The sequence below is a fragment of the Hemitrygon akajei genome, chromosome 3, assembly GCF_048418815.1.
Source record: "Hemitrygon akajei chromosome 3, sHemAka1.3, whole genome shotgun sequence".
NCBI classification, from domain to species: domain Eukaryota; kingdom Metazoa; phylum Chordata; class Chondrichthyes; order Myliobatiformes; family Dasyatidae; genus Hemitrygon; species Hemitrygon akajei.
In genome coordinates, this window is record NC_133126.1 from 133,381,762 (window position 1) to 133,387,303 (window position 5,542).

The following is a 5,542-nucleotide window of genomic DNA, read 5'->3' on the forward strand; positions in this document are numbered from 1 at the left end:
TCCCCTCTCCACATCACTGATGTAGTCCATGGGAAGGGCAAGCGCCAGTACAGCTTGGCACCTGTGTCATCGCAGAGTTTGCTGGAGTGAAGTTATAAACTTCAAACTACCTTAGGGACCCTGGCCCCGGATTTCTACCTCGGGGTTTACACCCGAAGCCTTTCCCATGAGAGGTTATGGCCACAAGTCAGCGGAGGGTTAAAATCAGAGTTTTCCTTCTCCTAGGCTGGATGCCATCCAAGGCTGATGAGCCCAACCTGCCCAAAGTAACTGGTTTTAAGGCACCAGTGGTTCTGCCTTTGCCACTTGTCAGTAGAAACAATTCTGCCGGGCCTAGTAGCTAAGCCACACGTGAAGGGCAAGAGTTGGACTTGGTTATCAGAGGCTGCTGGAGTCACCTGCCATTTGGGGCATTTTATAGGTAATGGGAGCTTATCCCCACGACTGCCCCCGACTATGACATCCTTAGGAACTGAAAATCTGAAATGTTTTTGAGGAAATGCCAATTATAAGCTAACACATTAAAAACTCAGTTCCTCATAATAACACTTAAAATTTCTCTTTTTATAAAATACAACTGCTAGAGACGACATCTGAACTGTACTCATTCCAGCAACACAATGTTTATTCAGGAATGCTGTCTTTTCACTTTATGCTCTTATTACAACCGAAACTTCAAAGCCTCAAGTGTAAAATGGAACTTTGAGTATTTATTATTGGAAAAAATCTCAGAATTCAGTTATGTGGTGTACAGTCTGTGCAGTTACCAATTTAACACGTCCATTGGCAGAAGAGACACTACACGTTAGCCACATCATTAATAAACAAGATTTGCCATTACTTATTTAATTGATAAATTATCTTAAGAATAAAAGTAATCCAGGCTCTATGAGCAACAGACCACTTTGTTTTCTCTTGGGTGATACTAACCTGAGCAGTGAAACTAACCGATTAAAGAAGCATTTTGCAAAAGCAAACAATGAAATTGCCATCATCACCAAAGGAATCGGGATCATAAGATAATTCCTTTTATCTGAAATAGTTTATCGAACTTAATGAGATAAACACACTATTCAGCTTCTTATGGTCAAGTGTCCCACACATTCAGTTCAATACTATGGCTGTTCTCCAGCTCCTATTAAAAGATTAGTTTTTCCAATGGCTTGCTTTTTAAAAGTTGTTCTATATTCTCCAAATCCTAAAAGCACACTGCATCAATAAACATTAACTATTATTTAGAAACATATGTAGGAAGAGTGATGGAATTAATGATTTAGGCTGAGCAGAATTTATCAGAGCTCGAATGTTAACTCTGTATGTCTAACCACCGGTGCTGCCTGACCTGCAGAGTATTTCCAGCATTTTCTGGGTTTTTTTATTTACATTTCCTGATGTGATGCGAAGGCTATGGAGTGCTCACATCCATCATTCATAACATGTGACATGACTATACCTATACTAGAATACGACATGCCAGAGGCAGTCTTCACTGGATGATGTGGGTTATAACATGAGAGTACAGTGTCTGATGTCACCATTTCCTTTGTCTTTTTGAAAGCTACCTCACTGCTTTGTCCATTGCCATTTCTTCCTGATCTGTAGTAATGAGTCTATCTAGGAACAAGGAATCACCACCAACATCTTCTGAATTGTCGTACTTAATTATGTTTATGCTGTCTTTTTCAATTTGTGCTCTTATTGTAAGCCTCAATGCCTTAAGTTTAAAATTTAACTGAGGATTACTATTGAAAAAAAATCTCAGAATTCAATTATGTAGCCAAAAGTCTGTGCAATTACTAATTTAAAACCAGACCATTGCCAGAGAAACACCACACATCAGCCACATAATTAATACACAAATTATGTCATAACTTATTTAATTGATAAATTATCCTAAAATAAAGGAAATCCAGGCTCTGTGAGCAACAGACCACTTTGTTTTCTCTGCGGGTCATACTAACCTGAGCAGTGACACTTACCGATTAGACAAGTATTGTACAAAAGCAAACAATAAAGTTGCCATCATCACCAAAGGAATCAGGATCATAAGGTAATTCCTTTTATCTGAAAATAGTTTAAAGAACTTAATGAGATAAATACACCTTTCAGCTTCTTATGGTCAAGTGTACCACACATTCAGTTCAATAATATGGCTGTTCTCCAGCTCCTATTAAAAGATTAGTTTTTCCAATGGCTTGCTATTTAAAAATAGTTTTATATTTTGCTTTTCCTTTGATCTGTGGTTCCATATCTTAAAAGCACACCATATCAATAAACATTAACTGTTATTTAGGCAGCATATGTGGGAAGAATGACAGAATTAATTATTTAGGCTGAGCAGAATTCATCAGAGTTCAAATGTTAGCTCTGTATGTCTATCCACAGATGTTGCCTGACCTGCTGAGTATTTACAGTATTTTCTAAATTTATTTTACATTTCCTGCATCTGTAGTTTCTGATTTGATTGTCAGTGATTCTCTTTCCTCATTTATGGTTACAATCTGCCAAATATTCTAAATAAAGATCTTAGGGATGAGTTTTATTTATCATATGTACATCGAAACATAGTGTGATGTGTCATCTGGGCCAAATCAAATCAGCGAGGATTGTGCTGGGCAGCCCACAAGTGTCAATGTAGCCAGTCCACAACTCACAATCCATATCTGTCCATCTTTGGAATGGGGGAGGAAACTGGAACACTCAGGAAACCCATGCGCTTATGGGGAGACCATACAATCTCCTGACAGATAGGCAAGAATCAAAACCTGATCTTGCAGCTGGTACTGTAAGGCAATGCATTAACTGCTCAATAGTGCTTTAATTGCAGAAAAAAACATTCTCTGCTTCCTGATTAGTAGTAAAAGTTCACACCATTGCTATCAACTGCAAAGACAGTATTATGTAAAAGATCAATGTCCAGTTTCTCACCGTTCAGATTTCTGGTGTTACACGAGTTGATAGATATCTCACTGCTGGATGCATTACTGATGGGATTTTTTGCAATGCACCTGTACTCATGTTGTTCATCTTCAGTAGCACAGTCTATCATAAGAATTGTGTTCGTATACGTCTCGATGGTGACTCCAGATAAGGATATTTTCTCCCAGTAAATCATGACTGCCTTTTCATTGGAGACAGAGCAAATCAAAGTGATATTTGGTGCATTCTGACCATGACTTAATTTATTTGCTACAGGTTGAGAAACTGGTTCTGAAATATAAAAATGTAAGAGGTTTTTTAAATGCAGAGCAATTACTTGATGTGATTATTTTCTTGGTAATTTTCATACATTATTACACAACTGCATACTTTTTTTTACATTTTGTGTTATAAAGTTCTTAACCTCAGAGCCTGCAATACAGAATAGAAAATGCAAAGTGCACAACATTAAACAGGTTGAGATGCTGGAAAATATTGATATTGAGAAAGAGGATGTGCTGGATGCTTTGAAAAACATTCGGTTAGATGTCCCCAGCACCAGACAGGATATACCCCAGGTTACTATAAGAAGCAAGCAAAAAGTTTGCTGTACTCTGGCGATGATCTGTGTACACTCACTGGCTACAGAAGACAGGAGGGAGCAAAATTTCATTTTTTGTTCATGAAAGGTAATATGAAAATCCTGGGTATATATATCTTATGTCAGTGGTGAGCAAACTATTGGAAAGGATTCTTAGAAACAGGATTTATAGCATTTGGAGAAGCACAATTTGATTTGGGATATCAGCATGGATTTGGGAGGGGCAAGTTGAACCTTTGGAGCATGATGGAATTCTCTGAGGCAGTGACAAAACAAAATTGATGAAGGTAGAACAGTTGACAAGATTCTTCATAGAAGGCTTATTCAGAAAGTTAGAAGGCATGGGATCCAGGGAGGCTTGGGAGCATGAATACGGAATTGGCTTTCCCACAGAAGGTAGAGAGTGGTAGTAGATGGAATGTATTCTGCCTGGAGGTTGGTGGCCAGTGGTGATCTGTTCTTGGACCCCCACTCCTTGTGATTTTTATAAATTACTTGGATGAGGAAGTGGAAGGGTGAGTTTGTAAGCTTGCACCAGACACGAATGGTGTTGTGGAATGCAAGGCTAATGGTACAGTTCTTAGCAGTGAGATTCTTAGCAGAACAGAGAGATCTGGGTGTCCATGTCCAAAAAATACTCAAAGTTGCCACACAAGTTGATAGGGTGGCTAAGGAGGCATAAATTGTGTTGGCCTTCACTTGTCAGAGGATTGAGTTCAGGAGGCTTGAGGTAATGTAGCAGCTCTATAAAACTTGGTTGGACCACACTGATTATTGTGTTCACTGCCCATCCCTAAAGGTCATCAACGTTGGTGGTGAGCTGCCTGTGGTGGAGATACTTTCAGACCACTGACACATTTAGAGCTCCAGGCCTTAGTCCCAAGAACAGTGAAGGGTTTGTGATACATTTCCAGGTCAGGCAGCTGTGTTAACTGAAAGGGAATCTGTACGTAGTGACCATTCTATGTCCCTGCTGACTTTGCCCTTCTTGTGGCAGAGATTGTGGTTTCACATGCTATCACAGTAGCCTGGGTGAGTAACATCTCACTACACCCTGCACCCTGAAGGCAAAGATTGCAACGTTTTCTCGGAAGTTCAGTACTGAATTTAATTTTACGGAATGAGCTGCAAACCTCCGCATTTCTGACTTGATTGAGGGAAAGTTGCTGGGCCTAGGATACAGTCTGAGGAATTGATGCAGTGATTTTCTAGGGCTGAATGATGGACCGCCAACATTTAAAATGACCCCGATCATTGAGAGAATTTCTCCATTGACACCCACCGACTTTGATCTTATTCAGACTCCTTAAGGTCACACTTAGTGAAATGCTTTCTTGCTGTGAAGGGTCATCACACAACTCACTTCTGCTCTTCATATAGTTGACCTTGACCAAGGGCTGGAACTTGAAAATACTTAACTTTCTAAAGATACTGGAACTATAAAAAGTATGAGGAATGAATACTTACCAAAGACTTGAATCGTGAAAGTACTTTGATCATGGTTTTTCAGTTCTACCCCATAGTAGTCGGTTCGTATTTGATATTTTCCACTGTCACTAACTTGTATATCATATAACACCACCGATCCATTTTTGATTGTAGCTCTGTGTTTATATTGTGGATGCACAATATGCAAATTATCTGGATTATTGGATGTCCATATGAGAATGTTAAAGAGCTGTGGAAATGTTAATCTAAAGGTAACATCGTACTGATCTTTGTTGCTTTGGTGCTCTATGGGGAACAGCACGGTTTGTCCTGCAGCAGCATTATTGACAGTACCAGGTCTGGCATACAATGCCCCTCTGCACACCAAAATTAGATGGAAGACTGGAAAATAAACATAAATTCAAAAGTAAAGTACTGTAGACAGTGGAAATCTAGAATTATAAACCATGATCAACCAGTTTACCTTGAAGCACCATAGTATATGGAGTAGTGTGTCAGTTGTACTGAAGTTTCAAGGACTATATTCACTGCACACTGGAGCCAGTCAGCAAAGGACCATTTTCCCATGCATGT

General features: G+C 39.2%; 1 long non-coding RNA gene across 1 annotated transcript; it reads right to left on the reverse strand.

Annotated features, from left to right (window-relative positions):
• Window positions 1-1,979: 1,979 nt before the first annotated feature.
• LOC140723933 (uncharacterized) lies at window positions 1,980-5,112 on the reverse strand. Its single transcript, XR_012098010.1, has 3 exons — window positions 4,988-5,112; window positions 2,929-3,210; window positions 1,980-2,064 (listed from the first exon to the last, which is right to left on the reverse strand). It is a non-coding gene; the product is annotated as an uncharacterized lncRNA (long non-coding RNA).
• Between the last annotated feature and the right edge of the window lie 430 nt (window positions 5,113-5,542).